We start from the raw sequence: 16,365 nt of genomic DNA, 5'->3' as shown, positions 1-16,365 counted from the left end.
TCCGTGCTTCAATGACTTTACTTCCGATTTTTAATAGTTTTTTTCGACAATGATAAAACATTAGTAGGTTATTTTTAATCATGTAATTATAATTTAAATTTACTTTTGTAGTACGGCAGATTGCGTTATTTTTATCATAAAATCTCAAGTCAGTAGAGAGAGTTCATTTATATCGAAAATTCTCATAAGACTCGGAAAATTGGTCACACGTCATAGAGAACGTAAACCATCAGTTCCGGCCATTATTGATGACATTTAAAAAGGCTTGTTTAATTCAAATTCAAATAGGAAAATTCCAAATTTATTTATTTCAAGTAAGCTTAGTCAACACGTTCAATGTCACACCATGCGACGTCGCGTTAATCGGCCTTTTACGCTACGACCGGTAACGCGACGTCGCGTGGTGGTCCCTGAAAATCTTGTGCGAGCTATATATATAGCACATCGGCCATTTTCGTAATTCTAAGATTTTGGCTTGGCAATGAAAGAGTTAACAAGCACTTTTCTAAATATCTGGCTTGTTTGACTCAGCCACGGGTTAGGAAGGCAAGATAAAGAGCCAGTAGGTAATTAGATAATTTGTACATTCCTAGGTTCAACATGCTGCAGAAATTCTATTTAAAAATAGTAATTTATCGCTTAAATGGTGAGCAAACGAGCATACCACCTAATGTTAAGTGATCACCAGCGCCCATTGTCATTTGCAGCACCCGGCACTAATGTGTTGCTAAGTGGACATTCTTACCTATTCTTTGTACGCAAGTCTATTTCTGTCTTGTTAATTAGTTAATGCATTTGGCGTTTTCTGTCTTATTAGCTCCCGACGTAAGAAAGAGGGGTGTTTTAAGTTTGAAGTGTCTGTCGCAATTATCTAGCATGGTTAATTCAACGATTTTTCCTCAAAATAATACTACTACTTGCTACTGCCAAAACTACAGGAAGGTACGTAACTATGTAATGTAACTTTACGCAAAATGACGATTTTGATATAATTTTAAACAATTTTACATGATCGCAAAAAGAAAAGACTTTGTATGTATGTTTACCTCATGTTTTAAATCGAACATCGTCTATATTAGATGACGATCCGATAAGCCAAACTGGAGAAATACTCGATTTTCAATTAAATAAGAATTTCGGACATAAAAATTCTTATTCTAGCCATTTATATAAGGTATAGTCAGATGCTATATTTGAGTCGTATACAAAAATGTCAACAGATATAATTTTTAATAATATTAAAGACGGGAAAATATTGGCGGTTTAGTTAATATTGCTTATAACAATGATGTTAGAAGGAAAAAGAGGTAGATAGGATGTACGCAGACTGCAAGTGGCACGTTAAAACTTTGCTAATTAGCAAACCTGAGCTCAGTCGCCGCACTGACATCGCGCCGTTGATAACGCCGCTGAAATATTTTTGCGTGCCATTTGGAAACATTAAATGTGGTTTATGTAACCTATCTACCTCTTTTTTCTTCTAATATCACTGGCTTATAAGCTATTAATGACTGTCAAGGTTTTAAAAAAATATATTTTAACTTATTTAAAGATCAAGTGCTTAAAGAGAAACATTTTAATTGTGTTTGTAAGTCATTTGCGTTTCCTTTTACACACACACACACGCCTCGGGGGTCGTAAGTTTGTTCTTCTAATGCCATTTGTATAGCCGCCGGGGTTGGGTAGTTTTGCTTTGAGCTTCAAAGGAGCCTGTCAGGGTGACATTTATATTACAAAACTTAGAACAAAGACTATTTGAGCCTGTTTCTGGCCAACAAGTTGATTTTTTTATAATAAAGTGCTTCTAAAAATATACTAGTGGTCCTAAAATGAACAACATATACACTCAAAACTCAAATACCTGTTATATTTTTAGGATTTTACAGATCATAATATTAATTGCAGCTATTGAAATGTATATTTAAAATGGAAATAGAGATAATTAAAAAATATGTTACTCTATAGAGATTTAATTATTCTATCTTATAATGGCGGCATACGCATAAGGAAAAGTTAGTCTGGTTCCCTGGAAAATAAAAAGGGCCATCTAATGTGGGACGCTACATGCATTGACACATCAGCACCGTGTCATATTAGGGAGACAGAATCAAGATCGGTAGCAGAAAATGCTGAAACCGGTAAGTGGTACTAGTACGCTTTTCTGACTGAGATTTACATATTTGTTCCTTTTGCGGTTGAGACCTTTGGGCCAAAAAATTCCTTTGAATCATTTCACCGCGGCTAGTTGCCTAGACTTGTGCGCAAGTGTGCATGATTGGTATAGTTATTAGGATAAGTTAGTTTAATCTTATTGTATAGATAAGTACCATTTTTTTAATTTTTTTTTGAGAAATAATACATTTCTCAATAAAAAAAAATAAAAAAAATTTAAATGTTTCTAATTGTTTCCTATTATTTTTTTACAAAAGGAATAATATTTTCTAAATTCGTTTAGGTAGGCAGGTAGGGCAGCATTCTTGGCCGTTCAAAATTCATTTATTTCAAGTATCTTCTAGGCTTGGTTAACAAGCATAGTAAAGTGAAAAACTAAAAATTTAAAAAAAAAACATAATAGCACTTATATTTCAGGCAATCTCATCCTTTTTGTAAACACAACAGACATTTTAAACAGCGTAATTAACCGCGAACCGCGATCGTCACGGTGATAACTCCATGCAAATGAGGTGACATTCAGAACTCTTGAGACGTCACTTGACGAGAGTTCTCGCTAATTAGTTATCTCTACGATTAGCACAAGACATGTTTTGTTTTTTTAATGTAACATTTTATTACATTGCACAAATGTAAACGTACTTCTAACTAGGGGCTGGAGGGTTATTCTGCAACGATGCTTTGCAAATGCGAGTTTTAAATTCACCTCGATCTCTCTCTGTCTAACACGATCTTATAGAAAAAGAAAGATGGAGGTGAATTCGAACACTTACAATACAAATTTCGTTACAGAATAACCCACCTGTTGTTTGGTGTGCCTTTTTCGCTTCATAGTTGTTGCATATAGTCAGTTCTCAAGAAATATATTTTTCATGAAATTTTTGGTGTTATTAGGGCAAAAGTGGTCACATATAGTCTAACGTCCATTGTCCGAAAGTCGGTCCTAACTCCTAAGTCAAGTCATGTCATGCTTTAATAAGAAAGGTTACCAAAACTTTTAATAGAGTCCAGTCAGAAAATCGAATTAATCATTCAAAACACTCTTGCTTTACCTCCACTTCACTTGTGCACTTAAAAATGCACTCTGCTTTATGCAATAAAACTCTAAAATGCAGAAAATCAATGAAAATAAAACGAGAACTAAAAGTACATGTAATTCCTACGATTTTCCCGTCAAACTCTGTCCGTTTGGTGTGCTTGTCCATTGACGGTCATCATTAACAGCCTATTTGAATGCCCACTGCAGTGCTAAGTCTCTCCTTGTATGATAATACCTGAGACCCACCACGCTGCGCCAACGTGGGTTGGCGTTCTTAGGGCCATGATGTTAAATTCTTTAACGACCACTCAGTTTTAAATAACTCGACCCAGGATATAGTGTGTAGCCACACAGGCTAAACCCTTGACCAACGAGGCAGTTTAAACCTTAAGGTAACACCGAATATCGATAATCACCACACTGGCATACGGGTTGGTCATCGGAAGGGTTGACTATTAGCACTTTTGATTTCTTTCTGATTGTGTGAGTGCCGTGGGCTCCTCAATCTGACCTCAGCGACGTCTCCGGGGGATTTGGGCGAGCGCTGAAGCATCGCCTGGTGGGGCACGCAGAAGGGATGGGCCGAATTACTATCTAAGTTCGTCTCCTCTGAGACTCGGACCTTGGGTTTGCACCGGTGAAGGCGGATAACAAGGAGAAGTTAGAGACATGCGGCTCAAGACCATGGTGCCACACTATGGTCTTGGCCTTACTTATCACAGTAACAAAACACTTATTACTAGTTTTGGGTTCATAAATCCTTTAATCTTCTAAAAAAATAAAGTCAGTTTAGTCATTTATAGTATAATGAATCTGGATGAAAGAATTTTAGTGTGAAGTAGCATACAGAATGCGTCATTTTACAGAAATTCCCCCAAAAACAAGATTTACGCGGGTAAAACCGCGGGTTACAGCCAGTAGAAGATAACTAATAGTTACGAGTAATAAGTAAACAGTAAAGATAGTCTTGTTATGTTTATCTTTATTATCTTTAGTTTTGTATGAATACGAAAGCATTGTTATAACTTCTAAATAAACCACTATAAATATATTCAACTCAGCGTTAAAAAATCCACATCAACAGAAAGTAAATAAAAAATTACAAACTTTTACTTTTTAAACGAAAACTCTCGCACGTCTGTACTTAAATATAAAAATTAAATTGTCTTAATTCATTAATATCAAACATTATAATACATAAAAATATATCTAGAAAAAAAATGTCAAAGATTATAAATATAGATTGTCACAACAATTAGATATAAACAACTCACCATTTTGGCACATAACACAACACTACAACCCACGTTATATTCTTATTTCAGTGACCGTTTCAGAGCCTCCGCACTGAAGCGGCGACGGGGACGCGCGCGTCGAGACTGCCCTAGCTCGGCGATATCGTCAAAGACTATGAAACCTGAAAAGGAATATGCAGATGTTACACTTCTCAATTTATTAATACATACCATAATATTCATAAAATATACTTTTAAGCTTTTGTATTTCAATGTTTTTTGTTTATATAATCGAGAATGAAATGGGATAATGAGTCGATCGGGGGATTTATAGATATTCGGGCCAGTAAAATCACGTAAGTTATTATATTTTTTGTAACTAGGAAAAGCACTGAGGATAGATTTAATTATAAAATACTATAATTTGGAGATAACCCGTCAATCCATACAAATAGATAAACGATCTACATGAACAAACTATGAAGTAGGTTTAATTAAGCTATAAGTTACATAAATAAATAAACTCTTTACGGTATCTTCAGGAAATGCTAAATGTAATTCACAAAGGAGTTATATCGCAGCGCAGTTTCTGGTTTTAATAGTTGTTTGTGATTTCAGGCAATACACATAACGCCCGGCCATTAAAAGCTTGCCTTGAAACTACTAAATTAGATAATTAAATTAATCGTTGAGATAGAGCGAATGTTTGTAATGGCTATACTATCGACATTTAATAAAAGTAGGGTAGGTAATTATGGAGTTTGGATCGTGATGGTTAGGTCATAAAGGTCCTCAGAGAGGGTCTTTGAGATATATGTAAAAAGCGTATCTTTTTTGCATTTTCTTTGAGAAATTATGTTTTTAGTCACCAGTCATATGGCTCCGTGGCAATCCATCGCCACAGTTAATAATAGTTTAAAGACTTTTCAGTTATCTGGCGAAGGCTGCTACTGAAAAAACAATCTCAACCTATACTAATATTATATAAAAGTAAACATTGTGAAGTTGTACAAGTAAGATCTACTGAATTGATTTTAAGAAAAATTTAGCATGTTAAAATCCACGTCTCTTGCGAGTGTCGCATATTTTATCCCTGTATTCCAACGCAAACGAAATACGCAGGCGAAACCGCAGGGCATCGGCTTCTATTACATAACCCGATGCAAACCCAGGACCTCATTATCCAAATCTACATAGCTTTAGGCTAACGAGACAGTATTATATAAATTACAGTATTGTAGAAATTATTACCAAAACAATAAAAAAAAATTAGAACTTCCCATACGGCCCGCACTGTGAACAATGGACATAGTCGGTACGTTTACGACCAATTAAATACGCCATTGTTGTACCAAAACTTGAATAGATAATGAAGAAGCTGTAAATTGGCTGGAATTAACTTTTGGGTGTAATTAAAACGCTGTAACTTGATTTACGACGGATGTTACTGCTGATAAAAAATTAATGAGCAATAAATTATATCCGGAGTGAAAAAACACTTAAGTATTTATACGGTAGCTTATTACTAGTACGTAGAATGTAATTTGTCGAGATCTTATGAAGATGTCTTTATGGACCTTACAAACGGTTAAACTTTTTGTCAATTCAAACGTGTTTGTCAGACAACTTTATCATCTGTGGATTTGTTTGAAGCGTTTGTCAAATGTTACTTAATGGTTAAGCTAAGTTTGTCAAGCAAATTTGATGTTTCTTCTATCCATATCTCTAACGCTTTCGACGTGGCATTACACTGAAACTCTATGTCGCTCAGTGGTAAGTCTTTGCAGATAAGGTGGTAACTAGCCACGGCCGATGCCTATCAACATAACAGACCTGAACCAATTTAGAAAATATAAAATCCTAATTTGACCCGAACTGGGAGTCGAACCCAGGACCTCTCGGTTAAAAACCACATCATTACTAACTGCGTTTTATAAGTCGTCAATAAATATTTCAACATCAAATAGGTATTAAAATCAGTTATTCTAATATAATTACATTTTTATATTAAATTAATAAAAATTAGGCGTCTACTGATTTTTTTTTTACTTTCGCAAATTATTTTCATATAGTAAAGTTATTAAAAAATAATTTATGATTATTAGAGCAATAAATATTTCCTGAAAAGAATACTCTGGGAGACAAACTTTTCCGATCTAAAAGATAACTGCGTATTTGTTTTAATCTTTGGCAGGCTGTATCAGTCCGTCCCGTACTAACTAACAGCCTGATTGTTTCTGTCTCTTTCGCGCGTTTGAGAAGATACGATGTAGGCGCGGGAAATTCGCTATGCCAAGGCTCTACAAGTTTTTCGTCACATTAGCGGATAGGTGAAAAACAAACATATTATCATATGTAATATGAGTTTATGAGGAAAATATTATGATATGCGATGATTTATGCACCAACATGAAAAAAATGGATTTTCCGTTTTCCGTATGTATCAACACATTTTTAAGCGAAAAAAGAAGGAGGTTCTAAATTCGACGCGCGTCTTCACATTAGGGAAATTGTAGTAAAGACTTCACTAAAATTGTTTGTTGAGTGAATAATTAATCAACTGTAAGTATAAGATTTTTATCGATTTATACTTCACTAAAATTGTATGTTATGTAAGAAATTAATTAAATGTAAGTACAACATTTTTATCGATTTTAGTGAAACAATGTATTTTCATTTCTCTACTAGGAGCATTTAGAAACAGTGAGACTTTTTTATTTATTAAATTATCCCATTTTTGTAAAAAGGACAACTAAATGGACCATTTAGTTAAAAGGACAGTATTTAATAAAGCTCCAATACTGAGAATTTAACACAAAAGGAGCCAAAGAAAAGTTTAAATGGGTTTTGGCCTAAGTGAACCGAAGTTTATCTCTGTACAAATCGAGTTTAATATAACTTAGAACAGCTTTTAGCGTTTCAGTGAGTTCTAGCCGAATATTGTATTGTTTACGTCCAGTCAACTGGGAGTACGGTATGTAAGTGACATTTGCACGATATCGATAAAGGCTACTAAGTAACTTAGCTTTACAGCTGTTTGTAATACGAGTAGACAAAGAATATAGATATTTTGTGTCACGAACTAAGAGATTTCATAATTTTTATTTAATATAAATATTTAATCTTTACAAATTAGCCCTTGACTACAATCTCACCTGATGGAAGTGATGATGCAATCTACAATGGAAGCGGGATAACTTTATTTATTTATTTATTTATATGTATACAGAATTCAAAAACCTAATAACTATGGTATTGAAATACATATAACTTTACTTAAAGATAGCATGCATAAAGTGTTAAAAAAGAAATTTACATTTTACACAAATTAAAACAAAGAAAAAAAATCAACTTGTAAGTAGGATGAAAATCGACACACATTTCCGTGGAAATACGGGGATAAAATCTTTCATGCCAATGATGCTCACAAACAACGTTATTTTTTGTATAAATGGTGTTGCGGAGTATTTCCCATAACTTCAAGGTGTTGACAAGTCCACTTATAGGAGCCGAACGGCATAACTATTTTTATGTTTTCATACAAAGTAATTCAAATAATTCCGACTATTCAATTATTCATGTAATACACGCCTTTATCTATCCTTGCATTTTATATACGTAATAGTAGTGGTAAGACTATCGACTATCGAAGGTAATATCGACGAGATATTACAACTGGCACTCCGCACTTCACTACTAAGCTACTTCATGATATTAATCAGTGAAAAAGTTTGGCTAGGTCATAATATAAGGATGCGATAAAAGGGACACAATATAAGATCTATTTACAAAAGAAATATTTTTTACTCCGACAATATTTATTTCAGAACACATGTTTTCTTAGACACTTTAAAAAAAAATCAAAAATTCATTTATTTCAAGTAGGCTCAGTTTACAAGCACTTTTGACACGTCAGTTGACTATTTGTAAAGATTCTACCACCGGTTCGGAAGGCAGGTTCTGCTGAGAAGATACCGGCAAGAAACTTAACAGTTGCTCTTTTGAAAATGTCATACAGTATTACAATTTACATTTGATAACAATTAAATTACAATTTCTTATAGTTTTATTTCCTGTGTGAAGGTGGAAGCTGATCCAATGGCCTCCAAGCACCTTTGTCGTTAAGGAACTCATCAATAGTGTAGTAACCTAGTAAGTAAGTAAGTAAACCTAAGTAATTGTTTTTTAACACATTGCTTAAAGTTGTGCATTGGCAAGTCCATCACAGTCTTGGGGATCTTGTTATAGAAGAGTACACCCAAACCCACAAAAGATTTTTTAACTCTTTGGAGACGATATGCAGAAATAACTAACTTATGCCCGTGTCTAGTAAGACGTGGGTTTAAATCTCCTTTTCGTTTGTACAAATTAATATTTTGTCTTACATAAACTATACTGTTATATATATACTGACAGGCTACTGTTAAAATGCCTATTTCTTTAAACTTTTGACGAAGGGACTCGCGTGATTTTAGTTGATATATTGCTCGAATTGCTCTTTTTAACCGACTTCCAAAAAGGAGGAGGTTCTACGTTCGGCTGTATGTATGTTTTTTTTTTTTATGTATGTCCAGCGAAAATTCAATCATTTGTGGACCGATTTTAAAAATTTTTTTTTTGTTTTGAAGGGTTTGATTCCAGGGTGGTCCCATTTTTTTCATGTCAGGATCTGATGATGGTATCCTGGAGAAATCGAGGGGAACTTTCAAAAATCGTAGGTAGCTAGTGCGTTTGTTAGTGTTTCCATAAGGTATTTTAAACCACTACAATTTTATGAAGCTCTGGAGTTGGTCTGATGATGGAGCCGAAACACAGACGATGGAACTCGTCAACGATTTACATCAGGTACCTTTTGTTTGGGCTTGATTTATTTGTATTGATGAGAACTTTCCACCTAAATGGATTGCGACTGTATTAAGGGTATGATGATGAAGACGAAGGACAGTTAAGAGAACTCCTCAACGGTTCACAGTAGCTACCTTGTGTTTGGACTTGATAAATTTGTATTGATGAGAACTTTACATCTAGATGGGTTGTGACTGTATTAAGGGTCTGGTGACGAAGATGAAGGAGAGTTAAGGGAACTCCACGACGGTTCACAGTAGCTACCTTGTGTTTGGACTTGATAAATTTTATATTGATGAGAACTTTCCAACCATATGGATTGTGACTGCATAGGGGGTCTGGTGATGAAGACGGAGGACAGTCACCTTTCACGTTTTTCTGAATATTCATATTACGTGTGGATAAAGGGGGAGTGAAATGTTGTATATGAGTTAATGTAGTATTTTTTTTTGGACTTATCATAAGAAAATAACGTTTGAACTAATTACTTATTAATTTTTGGTTACACTCAGTAGGTGTGCTAACACTAAAAATTAATAAATAAAAATTTTAATAAAAAAAATTCAACCGACTTCCAACTCAAAAATTAACTTAAACTAAAAAGCAAAAAATAACATCTCACCTATGTGCTACCTTCTGATCAGTTTGAAGGCGGTGCCAATCCAGTGTCATGTTTTAATTAAAGCCGTTTCTGAAAGAACCACAGAAATTTTGTAATTTAAACGGCTTAAATTAAAACATCACTGGCTTGGCACCGCCTTCAAACTGATCAGAAGGTAGCACATAAGTAAGATGTTATTTTTTGCTTTTTAGTTTAAGTTAATTTTTGAGTTGGAAGTCGGTTGAATTGTTTTTATTAAAATTTTTTTGAAGTACAAATATAGAATGTATATCAGCAGCCTTGTCCCACAACAAAATACCGTAAGACATTACGCTGTGAAAGTATGCAAAATAAACAAGTCTAGCTGTATCAACATCAGTAAACTGTCTTATTTTTCTCACTGCAAAAGCAGCTGAGCTGAGTTTACCTGACAGTTTTTCTATATGAGCACCCCACTGAAGTTTAGAATCCAAGGTCACTCCCAGGAAAACTGTGGAATTCTCTATTTCTAGTTTCTTTCTTTTAATTAATTTTACTTAAAGAATATAATCCTGTATATTTAAAGATTATCAAAATTGGTTCAGTAGATCCAGAGATTGCCCCCCTTCAACCTCACAAACTTTTCCTCTTTATAAATATACCGTGTATAAGTATTGTATTTTACCTTATTGTAAAGTTTACCCATTATTCAGGCACTCACAAGAAATAAGATTAGCATTCAGCGGAAGGTATTCTGGGCCCGTAATTAAATCCGTGGGCCCGGGCCCACTGGAGCGGGCCCTGACTGAGCCGTGCGGGAACCATAAATATTAGACGACGTGCCCAGATTGTTTACCTGACGAGAATTGGGGATCAAGTGTGGCTTTCGCGACCTTTACAATACGCGACAAGATAATTTTCACGATAAATCATCGGCGCGTTAGCCCCCATTCGCACGAGAGTTTTTTTAACGGACGTTAAAAAAGCGTTCAAATACAACAAATGCATTCCCAAGTAAACGTCGCTTTTTTCGAGCAGTATTTTCAATTGATTTCGCCCAAAATTTAAAAAATGAATTTAAAATTTTGGGCGTTGGAAATAGACCTTCATTTAACTTCATACTATATTTGAACACTTTTTCAACCATCCCATCTATTGGCTACTTATTTATTGAATAAACTTAGTTTGTCGTCATCAACCCATATTCAGCTCACTGCTGAGCTCGAGTTTCCTCTCACAATGAGAGGGGTAATTGCAATAGTCCACTACGCTGGCCTAATGCGGATTGGCAGACTTCACACACGCAGAGAATTAAGATAATTCTCTGATATGCAGGTTTCCTCACGATGTTTTCCTTCACCGATTGAGACACGTGATATTTAATTTCTTAAAATGCACACAACTGAAAAGTTGGAGGTACATGCCCCGGACTGGATTCGAACCCACACCCTCCAGAATCGGAGGCAGAGGTCATGTCCACTGGGCTATCACGTCCTTTAAACTTAGTTACTATAATGTATTATGTGGCTATGCTAAACGTATAATAACTTTGTCTCTGGCAAACGCAATTCCAGTTAATGAAACGTTTCATAAATAAAAGGCGGGTTCTCTTTAAATAGACATATCAAACTTTCCACGTGTATCTAATAAGATACACCAAATGGTTTGTATAACCGCACTGACAGACGGAGAGACAGCACACAGTACACACACGCTGACAGATATAAGCACCTGGGTGAATGACGATTAACAATTACAGAATCTAATTTCACATTTCACAAATAGATTCTATACCGTTATAACTTTATGATTCATTTTTTTTTATTCTTTACAAGTTAGCCCTTGACTACAATCTCACCTGATGGTAAGTGTGAGCAGTCTAAGATGGAAGCGGGTTAACTTGTTAGGAGAAGTATGAAAATCCGCACCCCTTTCGGTTTCTACACGGCATCGTACCAGAACGCTAAATCGCTTGGCGGTACGTCTTTGCTGGCTGATGGTAACTAGCCACGGCCGAAATCTCCCACCAGCCAGACGTGGACTAATTGAGAAAATTTCAATCTGCCCAGCCAGGGATCGAACCCAGGACCTCCGTTTTGTAAATCTACCGCGCACACCACTGCGCCACGGAGGCCGTCAAATGCGCCACGGATTCATCGGAGGGATTTGTAAAATATGAATCACAAAAATATTTTTAACTTTAAAGAAACTAACCTTACTAACTAGACTAATTCTCAGAACCTTAGAACTTCAGTTTCTGAAAAAAGTGAAATTGTTTACGAGTATCCATAGGTCCTAATATTATAAATGCGAAAATAACTCTGTAACCTAACCTAACCTTAATCTAACTTACTAACGTAGCCTTTTCACGGCTAAACGGCTGAACCGATTTAGATGATATTTGGTACAGAGTTAATTTAGAAATGGACCAGAGCACAGGCAACTTTTTCCCCCTAAAAGTCAGTTATTTACGCGGGATTTATAAAAAAAATGCTCATCATAGTGGTTCTCGGCTCTAAGTCCCCTTACCTACCTGTTTAAGAATAGATGCCTGGACCTGTAATGCGCCATTAAGATGGTTATTTTGGCTGATTTGATAATGAATAATATGATATTTACTATATGACTCGTTTGCACGTCATTATCATGATCTATTTTCGGCTCACTGTTGAGCATGGGTCTCCTCTCAGAATGAGAGGAGTTATGCTAGTAGTCCACCACGCTGGCTCAATGCTGATTGGCAGACTTAAGAATTAAGAAAATTCTCAGGTATGCAGGTTTCCTCGCGATGTTTTTTATTACGTTTGAAACACATGATATTTAATTTCTAAAATTAAATATCATGTGTATCTATATCTATACTAATATTATAAAGCTGAAGAGTTTATTTGTTTGTTTGATTGAACGCGCTAATCTCGGGAACTACTGGTCCGATTTGAAAAATTCTTTCAGTGTTAGATAGCCCATTTATCAAGGAAGGCTATAGGCTATACTGTATCCCCGTATTCCGACAGGAATGGGAACCACCGCGAACCCGCGCGGCGTCTACTAGTTTATAATAAGAAATGAGTATATATAATAGGAATCATATTAACAAAGTTTTTTCTTTAATTTCTCAGTTTTTTATCTAATTACCATAAACAATTTTAGACTAAATCGAGAGCAAACACTAACAGCCCATAAAACAAACTAGAAGCCGCACTCGAAAGTCAACGGCGTAAAATTAATTTTTTTACTCGCCATAAAACTTTCTTATAGCCTTTTAAAATCTTCAAGAGAATGGAGACATTTTTATTTCTCTAGAGCTTTTTGGACAAAGCGAAAAAATGTAATGACCGTTTTTGATGGGTTATTGTTAAAGCTGTTTTATGCTTCTTCAGCGGCACTTTATTGTTACTTTCAACTCACTGTTTTGATGGAAAATGTTGAGTGCCATTCCTGTATCTTATCAGAATAAAGCATTTGAGCTCGTACTGTAAAGTACCTCCGCCATGAATATTTTTGCTGCCAAGCCGACATTCCGCTGTTTCGCCCACGTAGTTCCTGTTTCCATGAGAATATATGGATAAAATATAACTTTTGATACTCACAAATAACGTGGCTCTCTAGTGGTTTCTCTAGTCTCTAGTTTTCAAAATCTTTAAAATTTTAGTATAGATTACATAAAAAAGTCACTCCATAGTTGCCTACCATATTAATCGTACGGTAACTGCTTATGATAGAAACATGAGTTCACTAACTTTAAGCTTTTATAAACTAAGGCTTAGAAGATCTATGTCTAACAAAAGGCATGTATAAAATCTTGAAAACAAAACGACCCCTCCTCCTTGCCCCCTTATACGCCTATGGTGCCAGCTGAATACCTTGCTTTGTCATGCAGCAGAATACTGAGCTGGTACCTTTTTCAAGGTTGTGCCAAACATAACAAAGTAGTGTTTGATAATTTTTCTACTTGGGTTATGGTCTCGATATGCCCAAGTGGTTGAGGCGTCACGCAACAATTAGTGTAAGGCTTTTTGATGTGTTGCACAAAAATTAACGTCTTTTCTTTCTCTCAAATAAGAGTCGAGAGCCATGAAACACACCTGGATCATCGACGCAAATACGGAAGACAATCATTGAACTCTTCATCATTATCCATTATCATCATAATATCAACCGATAGGCATCCACTGCAGGACATCCAAATCACGATCCTGAGCCACCTTCATCCAGCGAATCTCTGCGCGTGTCAGTCCACCTTATAAAAAGTCAATAAATACTATATTCAAAATCATTAATGTAGGATAAGTCTCTCCAGCGAGACCTATCCTATAACAATAATTATTATGAATATTGTTGTTATAAAAAAACGAGTATTTATCGATATTCAATAACAAAGCCTCCCACATCGATTGATGAATTACAATATACGTAGCGCGCTCCATCAAATGTCTTATTTAGCGTTGAAATATTACTCGAAGGTCTATTTTTATTCCAAAACATCGTAAATATGGCAGCTCGATAAATATTACTACACTCATAAATTCCTTCACTGAAATATGTTGCTCCAAGCGGTAACTATATTTCGAATGTCTACTACTGTATAACGATCTGCTGCTGGCTTAGTGGTTATTTTGTTTAGCTGGGGATAGCAAGGTTTCAAGTTCGAAGCGCGAAAAAAATAAAAAAGTTTTTATTAAAGTTATCTATTTCATGTGAAATTATTTTAATGATGAGCTTTAAGTTAAGTAAACTATGAATTTACAGTTTAGTTACAACGCGACACACTTTCAGATTTAATCGTCACTTACCATCGGGTGAGATCGCAGGCAAGCGATAGTTTAAACGTACTTAAATAAAAAAACTTAAATTCAAAAAAACTAAAACTTTTTCCGTTAAGAAAATTACTGTCTTGAAATTAGGACAAGAAACAAGAATATAAGTATTTATACACTTTGTTTCCTACTCCGGGCTGTGGAAATGAAAAATCTCGTTTTAAAAACAAAACCAAGATTTGAACCTAGGATCTCATTTATAACTGAAAAGTTCAACCATTGAACCAACGAGCAGTGAACACCTTTATATTAAATAATCTATTCTACACCTAAACTTCCTTCCCGTTCGTTAATTAAACTAATTCTGTTCCGTGTAATTAATAAGTCATTAGAACCTGTAATTAGCACTTACCGCGTGTATGGAAATCCAAGTAAGCACTTAAGCTCCTTTCACATTAACATAAAAAACATAAAGGCGCTACACACGTGCGGCGCGGCGGTTCGCGGCTCACTCACTGAAAGTGTAGGTTTCAGTGGAGCGAAAGTGGGTTAGGTTGGGGGTACACTTAGCACGAATCTCTAGTCAGAAAAACTAATGAAGTCAGCGTGTTTTTAATATGTTAAAGATAAAACGCAAATAAAGCTGAGCTAAAAACATTAAATAACTAATTAACACAAACTTTTACAATAACCTTAAGTATCAAAAGTTTATTTAAAAATATAAATAATTAGGACAAAATTTTACTATTAAAAAATACCATCCAGCTGTGTTTTTCACTATTCGTTTCTGACCCAGAATATACTACAAAACACTATGTCTATGTTCCGTTGTGAAGATTACAGAGTATGAAACTAAATGCACATAGAATTAACAGAATTATGCCTTACATTTACCAGCACAGAGCGGTGCATTGCATTTATTGTACGAGTTTACGAAGCATTCTTCCTCTTTCGAGGGTAAAGTATTTTTTTTAATAAATAAATAAATGTAATAAATTTTAAATAACTGCTCAAGTAATGTCAGATTAAGCATTGTTGTCATGGGATATTATGGTTTTACACTTAATATCGGGTGAACTACCCACCAACTACACACTCACCAGAGTAATGGGTTTCCGCTAATGACGATGGTAGTCCATAGTCAAGCTAGGCCATCTACCTTTAAAAAAAAAAGTATATAAAAATCATAGTTCTTGGTGTGCCCGCGGCTTACCAGTATACACGGTTCATAGGTACGGGTGCGAAAGCTCGTTCGCTTGCGAGCGCTAAGCATTTATCATCGCGCAATGGCCGCTGCGTCGGACAATTTATATAACACGATTGTATGGGTTACAGTTTTATGGAATAATTGTTTAGAGGGTGGCAAGGGGCGACAGAGATAACGGCTCCTCTTTTTAACCGGGTTCAAAAAAAGGAGGAGCTTTATGGAATTAGCTTTGTTTTTTCAAAATAAATCATATCCAAACAAATTTTGTAAATGCGAAAGTACGTTTGTCTATCTGTTACTTTTTATACAAATTAATAGAAGGCCGCTGACCTCCGAAACTCCGAAAAATTTAAATAGCCGTCGCTCTGGGGATTTACCCGCGTTGTTCCCGGTCCCGTAGGAATACGGTGATAAAACATAGCCTATGTCATTTGCCAATAACGTAGCTTTCTATGAGTAAAATGTTTTATCAAATTCGGTTTAATAGATCTATTATTTTTACCCTCTACAATTTCACGAACTGTGCCTCT

The 16,365-nt window shown here is 35.3% G+C and overlaps 1 protein-coding gene across 1 annotated transcript in view; it reads right to left on the bottom strand.

Annotated features, from left to right (window-relative positions):
• LOC112047561 (neuroglobin-like) overlaps window positions 1–15,134 on the bottom strand; it is a 98,716-nt gene extending 83,582 nt beyond the window's left edge. Inside the window, exons 1-2 of the mRNA XM_024084705.2 lie at window positions 15,041–15,134; window positions 4,486–4,628 (exon numbers count right to left, since the gene is read on the bottom strand). The gene's annotated coding sequence lies outside the window, so the exon portion shown is untranslated. The remainder of the gene's footprint in view (window positions 1–4,485; window positions 4,629–15,040) is intronic.
• Window positions 15,135–16,365: the final 1,231 nt, after the last annotated feature.

This window comes from Bicyclus anynana, chromosome 16, assembly GCF_947172395.1.
Source record: "Bicyclus anynana chromosome 16, ilBicAnyn1.1, whole genome shotgun sequence".
NCBI lineage: Eukaryota > Metazoa > Arthropoda > Insecta > Lepidoptera > Nymphalidae > Bicyclus > Bicyclus anynana.
Note: the sequence above shows the minus strand (reverse complement) of the source record. Positions and strands in the feature narration are given on the sequence as shown.